At 35.5% G+C, this 18,313-nt stretch overlaps 1 protein-coding gene across 3 annotated transcripts in view; it reads right to left on the bottom strand.

Moving 5' to 3' along the window:
- Positions 1 to 18,313, bottom strand: part of TENM1 (teneurin transmembrane protein 1) — a 730,204-nt gene that overhangs the window by 652,611 nt on the left and 59,280 nt on the right. The gene's annotated exons all lie outside the window — the stretch shown is intronic.

Here is an 18,313-nt window from a genome sequence, read left to right as displayed (position 1 = left end):
AACAAACGCGCCGGCCACCGTGGACGCATGGGTGTTACCGGGGCGCAGGACCCAGCGAGCGCTAGGCTAGCGTGACCAACACCTCAAGCAGGCGCGAATGACTGCCGCCAGGATTAGGAACATCTGGCCCGCCTCAATAGACCAGCTGTGGATCCAGAATAAGAAGACAGCACACAAAGGCTGAACTAAAAAAAACTTTCTTTTTTTTAAAAATTTTTATTTCTATTTTAGTTTTTTTATTTGTATTTTATTTTAATTTTTTAAATTTCTTAATTTTAATTTTAACTTTTATATATTTTAAAATGTTTTTAAAACTACCTCTTTAATTTGTTTCATACCCTCTGACCTTCCCATCCTTCCTCTTTCATTTTTGTTTGTTTCTCTGTCCACTTTGTTTAGCCTCCCTTTCACACTAAATATATAGCATATAACTACTATATAAATCTAATACTATACAGTTCTACTTTCTTAATATATTCTGCATTCTTCTCTCTTTTTCTTTTATTATTATTAACATACAATGTAAATATTACGTACTGTCTTGCATAGTCTCAACACTACTTGCTACTATTATTAATCTATCATCCCCTCTCTAAAAATTCATATTTTTCTTCATTAAAAACAACTCTTATCTATTCTTCCTATAGTATAAAAGCCTTAACCTCTCTACATTTATATTACTACTGGCTCATTTGCTGACGATAGTGGGATAGAGGGTGGGGGATATTTTTGAGGGTGTGGGTTTCCTGCCTGGGCTGTGTGTTTCTGTTTTTAACAGCATCTCCACAAAAGAACTCAAGAAAAAGTGGATAGAGTGACTCTCAATCAACTAGCCAGAGGAAAGATCCTACCAAAGAGCATCTGAAATATAACCAGACAGCATAAACAAATGACATAAAGGGTATCCCAAGAACATCAGACTTAGAAGATCAAAGACTGCACCACTGAAACCCCCAGATTTCCTATAAAGAATCTCACACCACAAAGGCAGGAAGTCAAAGCAGACAAATCCAAAAAACAAAAACAAACAAGAAGAATCCAACATGGTAAGATGCAGAAACAACCTCTTAATGAAAAGAAAAGAGGAATCCCCAGAAAGAGACGTAGATGGAATGGATAAAACCCAAATGTCAGACATGGAATTCAAAACAATGGTGGTGAAGAAGCTAAATATATTCGACAACCTCAAAAATAACTATGACAACCTCCAAGAAAGTTACCAACAGCTCCAAGAAAACTACAGGGAACTTATGGAGAACTACACCAGGATAAAAAAGGACATAGAAACTACTAAGAAGAACCAGGAAAAAATGAAGAATGCAATCTCTGAACTGAGAAACACAGTAGAATCAATCAAAAGCAGGCAAAACAAAGCAGAGGATTGGATCAGTGAGTTAGCGGACAAATGTAGAAAAAAATTCCGAGACAATACAATAAAATGAAAAAAGATTGAAAAAGTATGAAGAAGATCTAAGGGAATTACAGAATAACATGAGACAAAATAATAACCGGATCACTGGAATAAAAGAGGGAGAAGAAGAAAAACGAGAGATAGAGAAGCTGATAGGAGAAGTAATGACAGAAAATTTTCCTAACTTGATGAGAGAAAAAGTTATGCAAGTCCAAGAAGCACAGAGAGTCGCAATGAAGAGGAATTCCAAAAGGCCCACTCCAAGGCACATCATAATTAAAATGGCAACATTCCAAGACAAAGAGAGAATCCTAAAAGCAGCAAGAGAAAAACAGCAAATAACATACAAGAGAGCTCTGATAAGGTTATCGAATGATTTCTCAACTGAAACACTACAAGCCAGAAGGGAATGGTCAAAAATATTTCAAGCAATGAAAAAAAAAAGGCCTACAACCAAGAATCCTCTACCCAGCAAGGCTCTCATTCAAAATGGAAGGTGAAATAAGGAGTTTCTCATGAAAGAAAACTAAAAGAATACATCTCCACCAAACCAGCATTGCAAGAGATGCTAAAGGGAATGCTTTAAGAGAAAGAAGAAAAAAAGAGGAGAGGAGCACAGGTACAAAGGGACATGAATAAATACATGTCAATAACAACCTTAAATGTATATGGATTAAATGCTCCAATTAAAAGACATAGGGTAATGGAATGGATAAGAAAACAGGACCCACATATTTGCTGTCTACAAGAAACACACCTCAAAACAAAAGATTTACACAGACTGAAAGTAAAGGGATATAAAAAAGTATTCCAAGCAAATGGACATAAAAAAAAAAAACTGGGGTAGCAGTACTAATATCAGACAAAATGGATTTCAAAGCAAGGGCAAAAAAAGAGAGAAAGAAGGACATTTCATAATACTTAAGGGAACAATCCATCCAGAAGATATAACACTGATAAACATATATGCACCCAACATAGGAGCACCCAAATACATAAAGAAAATATTAGAAGACCACAAGAAGGATATTAACAGCAACACACTCACAGTAGGGAACTTTAACACTCCATTATCAACAATAGACAGATCTTGGAAGCAAAGAAACACCAAGGATATACAGGCATTGAACAAAACACTAAACCACATGGACTCAACTGATATATGTAGAATTTTCACCCCAAAGAAGCAAAATATACATTCTTTTCAAATGCACATGACACATTTTCAAAGAGAGACCACATGATAAGACACAAAACAAACCTCAATAAATTCAAGAAAATTGAAATCATATCAAGAATCTTTTCAGACCACAATGCCTTGAAACTAGAAATCAAACTCGGAGAAAAAAATCAAATACATTCAAACTCATGGAGAATGAAGAACATGCTATTAAATAATGAATGGGTTAACAATGACATCAAAGAAGAAATCAAGAAATTTCTGGAAACTAATGATAATGAACACACAACAGCCCAAAACCCATGGGACACAGCAAAAGCAATCCTGAGAGGGAAGTTCATAGCAGTACAGTCATATCTGAAAAGGATAGCAGAATCTCAAATAAAAAATCTAATCCTAAAGCTACAAGAACTAGAACAACAACAACAAACAAAGCCTAGGGCAAGAAGAAGGAAGAAAATCATCAAGATAAGAGCAGAATTAAATGACATAGAGACTAAACAAACAATTCAAAAGATCAACAAAACTAGGAGCTGGTTCTTTGAAAAAATAAACAAAATCTACAAGCCTTCAGCTAGGCTCATCAAGAAAAAAAAGATAGAAGACCCAAATAAAGAAAATCAAAAGGAAAAAGGAGAAATCATGATTGATACGACAGAAATAGAAAGGACGGTAAGAAATTACTACAAACAACTGTATGGCAAGAAATTTGCCAACCTAGAAGAAATGGACAAATTTCTAGAAACATATAACCTTCCAAAACTGAATCAAGAATTAGAAAGTCTCAACATACCAATAACAAAGAAGGAAATTGAAACAGTAATCAAAAATCTCCCTGCACACAAAATCCCTGGACCGGATGGCTTTACAGGCAAATTTTAGAAAACATTCAGGGAAGAACTAACTCCTACCCTCCTCAAACTATTCCAAAAAAATTCAAAAACAGGGAAAAATCCCAAACTCTTTCTATGAAGCCAGTATTACCCTAATTCCAAAACCAGGTCAAGACACAACAAAGAAAGAAAGCTACAGGCTAATATCACTAATGAACATAGATGCTAAAATCTTCAACAAAATATTAGCAAACAGGATCCAGCAATATATTAAAAAGATCATACACCACGATCAAGTGGGATTCATCCCAGTGATGCAAGGATGGTTTAATATTTTCAAATCAATAAATATAATACATCACCTAAACAGAATGAAAGACAAAAATCACATGATCATATCAATAGATGCAGAAAAAGCATTTGATGAAGTATAACACCCATTTATGATGAAAACACTCAGCAAAATGGGAATAGAGGGAGCATACCTTAATATAATTAACGCTATATATGAGAAGCCTGAAGTCAACATCATACTCAATGGACAAAACCTGAAAGCATTCCCCCTGAGATCAGGAACCAGACAAGGCTGTCCACTCTCTCCACTTCTATTCAACATAGTGTTGGAATTCCTAGCCACAGCAATCAGACAAGAAAAAGAAATAAAAGGCATCCAAGTTGGAAAAGAACAAGTAAAACTATCATTATATGCAGATGACATGGTAGTATACATAAAAAACCCTATAAACTCCACTAAAAGACTACTCGATATAATAAGTGAACTTGGCAAAATAGCAGGGTACAAAATTAACATACAGAAATCTAAGGCATTTCTGTACACTAACATTAAAATATCAGAGACAGAAACGAAGAAGAAAATACAATTTACTATAGTAACAAGAACAATAAAGTACCTAGGAATAAACTTAACGAAAAAGGTAAAGGACCTGTACTCTGAAAATTACATAACATTGAAGAAAGAAATTAAGGAAGATACAAATAAATGGAGGCAAATACCATGTTCTTGGATGGGAAGAATCAACATCATCATAATGGCCATACTACCCAAAGCAATTTACAGATTCAATGCAATCCCTATTAAAATATCAATGACATATTTCACAGACCTAGAACTAAGACCCCAAAAATTCATATGGAACCAAAAAAGACCCTGAATAGCAAAAGCAATCTTGAGACAGAAGAACACAGCATGAGGATTCATGATACCAGACATCAAACAATACTACAAAGCCACTGTGATCAAAACAGTCTGGTACTGGCATAAGAACAGACATATAGATCAATACAACAGAATAGAGAGTCCAGAAATAAACCCAGGCCTCTATGGTCAACTAATCTTTGATAAAGGAGGAAGGAACATAAAATGGAGTGAGAAGAGCCTCTTCAACAAATGGTGCTGGGGGAATTGCACAGGGACGTGCAAAAAAATGACACTAGACCACCACCTTACACCACACACGAGAATAAACTCAAGATGATCAAAGACTTAAATGTAAGCCGTGATACCATAAAAGTCCTAGAGGAAAACATAGGCAGGAAATTTTCAGATATCCCACATAACAATATTTTCACAGATACATCTCCTAAGGCAAGAGAAATAAAGGAAAAAATAAACAAATGGGACTACATCAAACTAAAGAGTTTCTGCTCAGTGGAAGAAAACATTAGCAAGATGAAAAGGAAACCAACTATATGGGAAAAGATATTTGCCAATGATATCTCAGACAGGGGACTGATCTCCAAAATATATAAAGAGCTTATACAATTCAACATCAAGGAAACAGACAACCCAATTAAAAAATGAGCAAAAGACCTGAACTAACACTTCTCCGAAGAGGACATACAGAAGGTCCATAGACACATGAAAAAATGCTCAACATCACCGGCCATCAGAGAGATGCAAAGAAAAACCACAAGAGATACCACTTTACACCTGTCAGAATGGCCATCATCAACAAATCAACAAACAGCAAGGGCTGGTGACAATGTGCAGAAACGGGAATCCTACTGCACTGTTGGTGAGAATTCAGACTGGTACAGCCACTATGGAAAACAGTATGGAATTACCTCAAAAAAACTAAAAATGTAACTGCCTTTTGAACCAGCAATTCCACTGCTAGAATTATACCCGAAAAATCCTAAAACCCCAATTCAAAAGAACTTATGCACCCCTATGTTTATAGCAGCACTGTTTACAATAGCTAAGTGCTGGAAACAGCCTAATTGCTCATTTGTAGATGAGTGGATCAAAAAACGGTGGTACATTTACACAATGGAATACTATGTAGCAGAAAGAAAGAAGGAATTCCTGGTATTTGCAACAACGTGGATGGAACTAGAGAGAATTATGCTTAGTGAAATAAGCCAGGCAAAGAAAGCAAAATACCATATGATATCACCTAATACAGGAAACTAAAGAACAACACAAACAAAAGAAGTAAATAGGACAAAGAGCAGAATAGCAGTCAATAGGGTGGAGGGGGGAGGGAGAGAAGGGGATAAGTAAGGGAAGGATTTAGTCAAGGAACATGTATGAATAACTCATGGACATGGAGAACGGGGAGGAATATAATTGTGGGAGAAGGGGTGGGCTGGGTGGGCGGGTATAATGGGGAAAAAATGGGACAACTGTAATTGAAAAACTAAAAAATTAAATAAATAAATAAATAAATAAATAAATAAATAAATAGAACCAGCTCCTGGATTCATTGACCTTTTGTATCATTTTTAGACTCTATATCATTCATTTCTGCTCTGATCATTAGTATTTCCTTCCTTTTACTTATTTTGGGCTTTATTGTTCTTTTTCAAGTTCTTGTAAGTGTGATGTTAGGCTGTTTTGGCTTTTTCTTTTTCTTTTCTTTTTTTCGAAATAGGTCTATAGTGCTATGAATTTCCTTCTTAGTATTGCTCTCTCAGTGTCCCATAGATTTTGGGTTGTTGTGTCCTCATTGTTTAATAACATGTTATTTAGCTTCCATGTCTTTGTGTGTTTTCCAGTGTTCTTCTGGTAATTGATTTCTAATTTCATAGCAATTGTGGTCAGAGAAGATGTTTGATATGATGTCAATCTTCTTAAATTACTGGGACTTGTTTTGTGTCTTAACATGTGGTTTATCTTAGAAAATGTTCCATGTGCACTTGAAAAGTATGTGTATTCTGCTGCTTTGGGGTGAAATGCTGTGAAGATATCAATTAAATCCATTTGATCTAGTGTGTCATTTAAGGATGCTGTCTCCTTGTTGATTTTCTGCCTAGGAGATCTATCCATTGAAGTCAATGAGGTGTTAAAATCCCCTACTATGACTGTATTTTTGTTGATGTCTCCCTTTATGTTCATCAAGATTGCTTTACATATTAAGGTGCTCCTCTTTTGGGTGCATAAATGCTTACTAGGGTTGTATCCTCTTGTTGGATTTTTCTCTTTATCATTATGTCATATCCTTCTTACTATAGTCTTGGTGTTAAAGTCTATTTTGTCAGATATAAGTACTGCTACCCCAGCATTTTTTCTTTTTCCTTTTGCATAAAATATCATTTTTCATCCTTTACTTTTAGTCTGTGTGCATCTTTCTATCTGAAGTGTGGCTCTTGGAGGCAGTATATATGTGGATCTTGTTTTCTTATCCATTGAGCTACCCTATATCTTTCGGTTGAAGCATTTAAGCCCTTTACATTTAAGATGATTATTGATAGATATGTATTTAGTGCCATCTTATGGTTAGACTATTTTTCAGAGTGTGTGTGTGTGTGTGTGTGTGTGTGTGTGTGTGTGTGTGTGTGTGTTATTTAGCTTTCTCTTTTTATTCTTAAACAAGCCCTTTAACATCTGTTGCAGTACTGGTTTAGTGTTAACAAACTCCTTTAGCTTTTCCTTTTCTGGGAAACTTGTTATTTCTCCTTCTATTTTAAATGATGGCCTTGCTGGGTAAGTAGCCTTGGTTGTAAGTCCTTGTTTTTCATCACCTTGCGTATTTCATGTCCCTCCTTCTGGCCTGAAATGTTTTTGTTCGGAAATCATATGACTGTCTAATTGGTGCTCCCTTTTATGTAACTACCTGCTTTTCTCTTGCTGCTTTTAGGATTCTGTCCTTGTCTTTAAGCTTTACCATTCTAATAATGATGTGTCTCCGTGTAGGCCTCTTTGGGTCCTACTTGTTTGGGACTTTCTTAGCTTCCTGATCTTGTGTCTTTTTCCTTCACCATATTAGGGAAATTTTCATTCATTATTTCTTTAAATAGGTTCTCAGTCCCTTGCTTACTCTCTTCTCCTTCTGGTATTCCCATGATATGGATGTTGTTATTATGTTTCATATTGTCCAAAATGTTTCTCAAGCTCTCCTCTTTAAATTTTTTCTCCTTTTTTCTGCTCTGCCTGGGTGTTTTTTTCTACCTTGTCTTCCAATTCACCTATTTGATCCTCTGCTTCATCTAGCTTACTTTTTTATTTCTTCCAGTATATTATTTATTTCAGATATTGCATTCTTTATTTCTCATTGGTCCTTTCTTATAATTTCTATGTCTCTTTTCATGTTGTTGAGTATCCTTATAATCACTATTCTAAACTCTCTGATAAATTGCTTGCCTCCATTTCATCTAGCTCTTCTTCTGGAGAATTCTCTTATTCTTTCATTTGGGGCCTTTTTCTTTTCTTCCCATTTCAGCTGCTTCTTTGTGTTTTCCTACATATTAGATGGATCTGCAAAGACTATAGTATAGGCCTTTGTTAGATGTTGCTTGTAACTGGCCCTGGTAAACTTGTTTGAAGCTATCTGCAATTCACAGGCTCCCTCTGCTGGGCCTGTTTGTGTGCAGAAAGAACCAGGCTGCACATCAAGGCTTGTTTTTATCAGCAGTGGGATCTAGCAAGGGTCTGCTCCCAGAGATTTGCTTTAGTTGTTAAACTAAACAGTGATACAGCCTCAAGCTGTAATAAGCAGCCAGGCTTAAACACCACTGGGTGGGGCAGAGTATTCCTGTGGGCAGAGCTCTTGCCACTTGGAGGGGAGTGCTCTGCCTGAGGCAGATGGCTCCTGCAGTATGGGGAATGACTCAGCATAGGAATCCTGGTGGCTGTTCCTTCAGTTCTCTCCCCAGAGCCACTTACCCCAGACTCTTCTCAAGCATCTCTAGTACACTATGCTCTCCCTCTGCTGAAGCCCAGGGTAAGTGGTTGCAAAATAAATTTTGTGTGTTGGCCCTTTAACAGGCTCTCTGAGTGTCCAGCTATCTCTCCCTGGCAGACAGAAATGTAGCTGCTTTTCATAGCTGGATGTTATCTGGGCTCCTTACCAGCTCTGGTGCTCTAGTATGGGGAGCCCACCTTGGGGTTTAGAACTCACATTTCTCAGGGGGATCCCCCTGGCCACAAAATATCCCTTCAGAACTTCAACTTCCACCTGTGGGAGCCCAGCCAGCCCTCTTGTGTCTCCTCTGCACTCCGTACCAGTCTTGTTGTGGTGAAGTGGCTTCTTGTCTGTCTATGGTTATAAGGCTTATCTCCAGTTAGTGTTCAGTTGGTTACTAAGAATGATTTCTCTATAATTTAGTTGCAATTCCAGATTGGTCCTGGGAGGAGGTTAGTGTACTGTCCACTTATTCCTCCACCATCTTGGATCTTCTCAATAATTGAATTTAAAAAATTTATCTGAAATCTATAAAGCAGCCTGGAAATTCTAGAGCTCTGAGTTTTAATCTAGAATATTAAGAAACTGATCTATTTTAGCAAATATTTACTAACCATATAGTGGGGCAAGCGCTGTTCCAGGTATTAGAGAAGAAGCAATGAACAAAACAAAAAAACCTTGGCATCACGGAGCTCATATTCTAGTTGCAATAGATTTGTAATAACAGTGTTCAGACCAAACTCTCTCAGAATCACACAGATTTTCACTTGTATATTAATCTGTAAATTATTGTCTGTGTATTTCATCTGGGTAGTAATTTGGGGTCCTTCCAGAGGATTTGTTAACCCTTGAGTATATGAAAGCAATGACACATAGGAATTCAGATTCTTGTAAAACCTGGAATCTGCTGTGTGAAAATGGTACCTTCTGTGCATCCTCTATTAGGATAGTGGAGGACCCTGGGAAGCTATATTGACATAGGCTGCATTTGGCCCTGCTATATATATTACCATATTTTTTACTAAAATATTGGCAGCTTAAAATAATCTTTTGAGGGTAGAGGAAAGTGGGGGAGGGAAAGCTTCAGTGATTGGGACTTGGTTTGGGGAGGAGGAGAAAAAAATGAATTATTCCACAGCTTATCTATAAAATTATAAGCATATCACTGTTCTACTTCATGATATACAATCAATAAATGAAAGTCCATTCTGGATAAGATGTCCTATATAAATGCCAAATAATATTTGTTTTAAGAATTTCAAGTCTGGGCAGGGTTATTTAAAACAGTCCATCTGTGAACAGATTAATTTTAGCATTAGGTTAGAATTATAAAACAATAACTTGCATTCATCTAGGAAATCAGTTTGATTTCTTAATCTACATAAAATTCTAATGGACTTTAGGAGAGATGTGAAGAGAAAATTAACTGGAAAGGCCATTTTGAATTCAAATTATTCATATCTGAAATTAAAATATATATTATCTACTGGTATATTAAAAATACCACTAGATTGCAAATCCACATTTTGATAAATAAACCCTTTAAAATAAGAATTAGTAGAGTAAGTATAATATTGGACTAATTGGTATGTAAAAGTAGGAAAATACTTATCATAATTTTTCTTGCTACTATAATTCATTTAAAAGAGATGTAGAATTTTTATAAGTAGAAATAGTATCTTACATCTACTATATATTTATATACCTTCCCAATGTGATTCTATAAATATTTCATTAACATACATAAAGTAAAAATTGCATACTCCATCTCAAGGCTCTTCATGAAAAAAGAAATATCTTACTTCTCTTGGTAGATGACAGAACACTACTTAGTGTTCAGAGATAAATTAGTGTGGGGTGACTAGGGTGCCATTAAAGCAACTAGAAGAAGTAATTTACTAAAAGCACCCCCTACTGGTTCAAAGAGTTAATGTGTTTCTGTCCTCTAAAATGAGTGATTTCTTTTTACTTGTCAGCAAGGTAATGACAAATACATGGCACACACCATGAGCAATGGATATTCTTAATAAAAATGATTAACAGGTACATATGTATGTACATATATCCACATGAGTACACCATACATTAATTTATGCTTTGTGAAACACAAGAGACTGGCTCCACTAGAATATTCTCTTAACACCAGGGGCCAAGCTTCAGCCAGGGACAAAGTGGAAAAATTGAAGGAATCTGAAGTAGAGAATGATGGGAAATCCTACTATACACAAAAGCAAGGAGAATCGAGCATATGCTCATGGCAGTGGTGGATAAAGTTAGGACTTAATGAACAGGTAAGGTCTGAATGAACAGAAGGAAGTGTTTAGATACTCCAATTTGTACATCCAACTTTTCTTCTGTCATGTAACTTAGATATTTGAAAGGCACCTCAAATTTTAAAAATGTCCTGAGCTAAGATGATGATTAACATTACCTCTAAAACTGATCTTCCTCTTGGCACTGCCTTTCAGTGACTGAAACCACCCTCCCCTGATCTGCACAAGTCAGAAACGCAGGCATCGCCTTTCCCCATATTCAACGCATCAAAGCTTGCCATTCTGATCTCCTAATTATACCTTGAATTTATCCCATTTTTCTTTTCTACTTTCAATAATTTCAGGCCTATATAACTTCAATAACCTAACTGGTCTCCTTGCTTTAGTTCTTGTTACCCTCCAATCCATTCTCTGCCTAGCCATCAAAGGTATTATAAAATTAATCATGTACATCACCCCCTTTTAATATTTTCTTGTCACATTTAGAATAAATACCAAAACCCTTAATATAACAAAGCCCTCCTATATGCTTTGGTTCCCTGTCTACTTCTCAGGCCTCTTACTCTCTTACTCCAGCAACATTGAACTTCTTTCAGTTTCTCAAATGTGTCAACCTCCTTTTCACCCCATCACATATTGTCTCCTTCCTGTTCCCTGATATCTCTTTACTCTTCACTTGGTTAATTGTTCTTATCTTTCAGATTTCTTTTCACATGTTTGGCTCTCTGAAACAGATTGGGTTCTTTTTTCTCCATAGCACTTATCACAGTTATAATTTTAGGATTTCTGAAATAACAGTTGGCCTCTGTATCAGTGGATTCCACATCTGCATATTCAACTAACCACAGATCAAAAATATTTGAAAAAAATTGATGTTATTTATATGCATTTATATTTTTATTTGCATATCTTTTCAATGTTTCTTGGTAATATGCAATATGCATATGGAATGTGCAATCCCATTGCACTATATATGAACCAAATATTATTTCTTAACCTGTTGCTTCTCCCTTACAGTAATTTATGGGTATTCCATTTTTATGTTTTCAAATCTGCAATTTTTTTTCCTTTTGGGGTTCTAGGTTTGCTGCTCCACTTAGGAAAGCCATCTATATAACAAGATTATTTTAAAAGTATTTCACCTGCATTTTCCTTTAATCCCACAACCCCACTATTAATAACTTAATAGTAGCTATCAACACGGGCTTTGTCTTACTCCATCAACATAAATCAAGTCCTTTCCACTCACCAAGAACTATTGCTGTTTTGTTCTCTTTCTTTTTGTCTCACGTATTCTATATAAGGTGTTTTACACACCCCCAATTCCTCATTAGAACAATTCAAACAATACAGATGTTCATAAAGACAAAACAAATTCATGACTCTATCGCTGCCTCCTCCAATTCCATCACAAGGCAACTGATATTCATTGGAGAGTGAGTATCTTTCCTTACCTTTCTCAGGTAAAGAAATATAGGCCCATAAAAATATATGCAAATATACATACACACATAAAAACATCTCATTTTTATGAAAATGGGATATTTCATGCTTATACTAACTTATTTTACTTAACAATATAACATGGATGGTCCTCTAGAATAAGATATGTCTCTAACTCATTCTTTCAACATCTGAGTATATTCAATATCACGACTCTGCCATTAATTTTTTAACAAATATCTGATATTTAGACATCCAGGTAGGTATTTTGTTATTGTTAACCCTACAAACAATATTGCATTCAACATCTTTTTCTCTTATCTCTCTGACCTCATGAGATCTTCTGAGTGCTGTTCCTTCCCCCTTTGTTCTCACCCTCAACTCTTATGTTTTACTGAGACAGCTTAGTTTATTAATTATAGACTTGCGTTGTCCAGTATGGTAGCCACTGGCCACATATAACTATTGAGCAACTGAAATGTGGCTAGTCTTTATTAAGACACACTATCAATAAAAAATATATGTGCGATTGCCATGACAGCATTAAAAGAAGCAAAATATCTCATTCATAATTTGTATGTTGATTACAAATTGAAGCAATATATCAGATATATTGAGTTAAATAAAATATATTAAATTAACTTCATCTTTTTATATATTACTTTTTAAAATGTGGCTACTGGAAAATTTAAAATTAGGTATATATCTTGCATTATTTTTCTATTGAAAAATCTGTTCTGGACTGTTATTACATTTCCCTTACAAAATATCCTTTCTGTTTAAAGAATCCAAGTTTGAAACTTAACTTTAAGCATTATGTCTTTCCATTTAGATTTTAATTATTTTTCCACAGAGCCGGGTTCACTGTTCATCAGTGTTTCCTCTCTTATATATCTTCTCTCATGTTGAGGTCTCTGTTCTGATTCATTTGTTTGGTCTGAGTTTTTTTCTCAAATACTGTTTTCAATGGTGTATGAGAGGATATGCTTTTTGAATCCTTGCATATTTGCAAGCAGCTTTCTCTGACTCAAACAGGTGAATGATAATACTGACTGGGTAATAAGATGCTTTGATCGTAGTCTTTTCTCTTGGAAATTTCTAGATGCTATTCCATTGTCTTCTAGCTTCCATGTTATAGATGAGAAGACCAATTTATTATTATTATTTTTCTTTGTAGCTAACCTGGTCTTGCCAGGAATCCTGCAAGATTTTCTTTTTATCTTTTGAGTTCAGGAACTTTACCAGTGTATGTTTAAGTATAGAACAAGGAACCCCTCTTCTATACATATTTCGTTGAACCAACTTTTGATTTTGTTAGCCCAAATTTAAATGCTATAATTAATTTTAGCTTATACTTTTATTAGTTTTGTATGACTACTTTCATGTGATACATATATTTGTCTTTTTCTGTTCCTCTGTTAAGATTATTTTTCAATATTTATTTAAATTAATTTAACATTATGACTCTTCCTTTATTTTGTTCTTATGTAACATCTCCAGGATTTTTAATTTTAATTTAATTTTTTTGATCTTTTAAAAACTTGATTTTAGACAGAAAGAGGAAAAAAGACAGAGACACATCAATTTGCTGTTCCACTTATTTATAGTTTTTTCTTGTATGTGCCCTGACCGGGCATCAAGCCCACAACTTGGGCTTATGGGGACGATGCTCTGGCCAGGGCTCCTTAAGCTTCTTATGAAGTAATCAAATTTTTGTTTATGTAAACAATTCTAAATTTCCATCTATATTTTCTCGTTGATCAAAAAAAAAAAAAAAACATTTAGAAAATGTACTCTATGGTTCCAATATTTTTTTGTTTCCTTTTTGTCACAATTTTATTGTTGATTTCTAGCTTCATCAAATTCTCATCAGAGAATGTGACTTGCCAGGTTTTTCTTGCGGTAAAGTACATGACCAATTTTTTAAAATGCTCCAGATATGAACGTGTATTCTTTTGCATTAGACGATATAATCCTATGTATTCGTCAACATATAAGGTCAAACTTCTTAATTATGTTATTCAAATCCATTGTACTGTTACTTTTTGCCTACTTATTTTTCAAATTCTGAGAGCTGTATTCCACAACTGTCATTGTAGTTTTATCAAATGAATCACTTATCTTTCCAAAGAGTTACATACAATAAATATCTATTTAAGAAATGAATATATGTAGGTTCTATTTTAATGTTTTTGGCCTTAAATGCCACTTTATCTGATACTGGCATTCTTACTCTACTCTCTACTGAAAATTTACTCATACATTTTGTCCATTGCTTTATTTTAAAACATTTTCATCATTATATTTATTGTTTCTTGGTTACATGTGTATTTATTTAGCTAAAATTTATAAATCTGTGTGTTTCTGTCTGGTAATAAAAGGTGTCAACTCATTCATTTTATTGTGACAAATACAATGTCTTAATCATAGTGTAATAACTTCTGTTTATTTTATTGGTGGGAAGCAGAATAATTGCCCCCATTGATGCCAATCTCCTAATCCCCACAATGTGTGAATATGTGATGGTCCATGGCAAAGAGTAATTAAGATTGCGCATGGAATTAAGGTTGCTAATTAACTGACTTCACAGTAGGGAGACTAGTTGAGCTTATCTGCGTATACCAAATGTATTCACAGGGGTCCTCAAGAAGTAGAAGAGAGAGGCAGAGAAGAGTCAGAGGGAGATAGATGTTGGAATACAAGTTAAAAATATGTAGCATTATTGCCTTTGAAGGTGGAGGGAGAGAAGCCAACAGCCAAGGAATGTGGACAGCCTCTAAACACTAAAAGGGTCAGGGAAACAGATGCTCCCCCTATAGGCTGCAGAAAGTAACAAAGCCTTGTCCATACCTTGATTTTTAGCCCAGTGATACTCATTTCAAACTTTTGACTTTCCAGAACTGTAAGATAACGAATTTATGTTGTTTTAAGCCACTAGACTTGTGGCAATTTATTACAGCAGTGATGGAAAACTAATAAACTATTATAAAATGTAGATAACAGTATGATTCTAAATTACTAGGGGTGGGTGGGGTAGATGAATAATAGGGAAAAGTCAATTCAAAAATTAAATAAGGACATTAATATTCTGTGTTATTTATTCATCTTTCCATTTTCTTATTTAATTTTTAAATAGGTTATTTCTCCCTTGTCTGCTCCTTCACAGCAATTTGCAACTTCATTGGTATCTCTGACAGTATATTTCAATTTAATTTAACAAAAGCGTTCACTTCTACTGACTTATTCTTCAAGAATTCATTCTAATTGAAGGCTTACTATCCTTTTAATTTACAATCAACAGATAACATGATGGTAAGACCCAGGGAGGGAGTGAAAGGAAGTTGGAAAATTTTAACCTTATTTTACTATTACCTCCTCATTTTTACTGTCCCCTCCCTTTATACCCAACCATATATGTACAGTTCAAGGCTCTCTGCCGAAGAGCACCATCCTAGGCATGACCTTCCTGGTCATGGGAGGCATCCGGGCACAAACTTATATTTGGACCCAACTATTCTATCTTCCTCCTTAACAGTTAACCCAGGGACCCATTCTATGCTTCGTGACACTGTGACATGCAAACCAAAGAATAATTTCATCTTTTTAATGAAGCCAATATTACTTATATGTGGAGCAATTGCTTACCCTTTTCTAAGTGGTTTTGCTTTCCAGAAGGGGATGAGAACTTTACTCAAAGAATCTCCAAGGCTGGGAATACCAGGGATTGTGGCAGACTATACAGGGAGGCATTTATGGCTGGGACGAGGGAGGGGGACTCTATCTCATACTTCACCTTGCTCTATGTAAGTGGGATCCTACTCCTCCTGTGTGAAATCAAACAAGTAACTACAGAGTCTGAATCACCAGTCAAGCTGAATATCCTGGCTGTACTGGCTACTGTGCCTCAGGGCAGCTGTAGGGCAACCACACGGACAGATAATTGGGCTTGTGAGCTGACAAAACAACTTGTACCCACACCATTAAACAACTGTAATTCACTCTGAATCTAGCAGAGATTCCATTGTTTACTGTTATAAAACAAATGTTAGAAAACATAAATATGGAGAGAGAGAATTTAACATAATGCTGCCATAGGGCACCTTATATCACAGATTTCTAATAATAACTTTTATATTATAGAAATACATTTCAATAATGCTGTGCTTAAAAACAGAGATATTTTGAATGATTTTCATGATAAAAATCTTTTCCCACATCTCTGTTAGTATTATCACTGGATTTTCTCTTCTACCCAATATTAGCTTAATAAATTATTTGGATTTAAAATGCTATGGTGAATTATAAATTCATCTAAGATATGGACTTCTAAACTGATGTGCATGCTTCCACATTGGCAGAATTTAACTACCATTATGAGTTACTTACTAATTATGCTGTTTATATTTTATATGCATACTTCAGGCTTTTAAAATGTTTAGCCTGTTTCATGGTTTTCCTCCATAAAGACTCACACTGGACCATATTTTAAAATGGAAAAATGTGGGACTTAGTATGCACTTTTGATTATCATTTACATGGTTGCTAAAGCATAAAAAATAAGCCAAGTGAGGAAAAAACAAAGGAAGAAAACTCACTGAAATATAGCTAAGACTGTTAAATGAATAGTTAAAAGCTAAATATATATATATATGTATATGTATATGTATATATGTGTGTGTATATATGTGTAATATAACCCTGGCTGGTTTGGCTCAGTGGATTGAGCGTCGGCCTGCGAGCTAAGTGTCACTGGTTCGATCTTCCAGTCAGGGCACATCAGAGAAGGAAAACTCTGATTCCAAAAAACCTCCGCTGCCTTGTGGCATACCTCTTCAGGGGAAAGGCTAAGGGAGTAAACCCCGACAGAAAATCCGGAGCCGGAGTCCCTAAGGCGGTTTGACGTTGTAGTCAACACCGGCAACTCCTGCGGCGCACCTGAACCCAAGCTGTATTGACTCCGTCTTTCCCTTGGATCCCTCAGCTGCGAAGAGAGGGGGGGTCTGCTGCATGGACAACAGCAGACCCTCCATATCACCCTGCCCAGGCTCTGTAGCTTCAGCTTCACTGGAGAGGACACTCCAGCGTCATCGCAAGATGTCGATTCAACACGAGAGGAGACAGATACCGTGTCACTCCCGAGTCGGACTGCACAACCATTCTCGGCGGTGCAGATAGACTCTTAAGAAGCTACACCACCGTCTCTCGAGACGGACAGCTGCTGACGACGATATATGTGTAATATATATATTTAAACCTTATAACTAAATTTTCTGCCTTGGGTCATAACTTTGGAATTTAAAGGAGCTTTTCAAATTTTGTGGTCTAGTGAATTACAATTTTAAATGCTTGCATGGGCCTGGTAAGTAATATAAGTGAGGGCAGTGGGTCCGACATGAATACCAGGATTGATAGTAGCTGTGAAGAGGCAGAGAACACATGCTCCATCTAAAAGAGGTGCCACTGCTCAGCTTCAGCTGCTATTGACATGTATGAATGCAGGCTCAGGGTTGCCCCAGTTTTCAATATTTTAAGACAAGCTAAAAAATAATTTTAGGTGAAAGCTCCTGCTTTTAGGTTCTGATAACTAACTCCATTTTAAAATGTTACTATCTATATTACAGAATTACAAACCTGAAGCCTATAATTTTATTAAACAATGTTACCCCCAATAAGTTCAATAAAAATTAAAAAACAAAATAAAACTAATACTTTTGTGTAAAAATATAAAAAATAAAATATTACTATCAAAACACATGTCTGAAAGACATATAGGGTGTATGGCATGTCAGTTTTAATTTCTGAGCAAGTTCAACATTTTTATTTTGCAGGAAAAATATGAAAACATTGACAAACTAAGTCACATAAGTGCTTGCCACATATAGTAGAAAGAACATGGGATTTGAACTCAGGCAATTTGAGTTCCAATTCTAACTTTGTAATATGTCCACTATATTACCTTGGGCAAATTTTTTAACTCTCAAAAGCCTTAGTTTCCCTCTCCTTAAAAGATAACAAACCCTGTTGCCTGG

The sequence above is a fragment of the Furipterus horrens genome, unplaced genomic scaffold (genome assembly GCF_987537825.1).
Source record: "Furipterus horrens unplaced genomic scaffold, mFurHor1.1.pri manual_scaffold_17, whole genome shotgun sequence".
In the NCBI taxonomy this organism is placed as follows: domain Eukaryota; kingdom Metazoa; phylum Chordata; class Mammalia; order Chiroptera; family Furipteridae; genus Furipterus; species Furipterus horrens.
The sequence above is the reverse complement of the archived record's forward strand: the minus strand, read 5'-3'. Positions and strand labels throughout refer to the sequence as shown.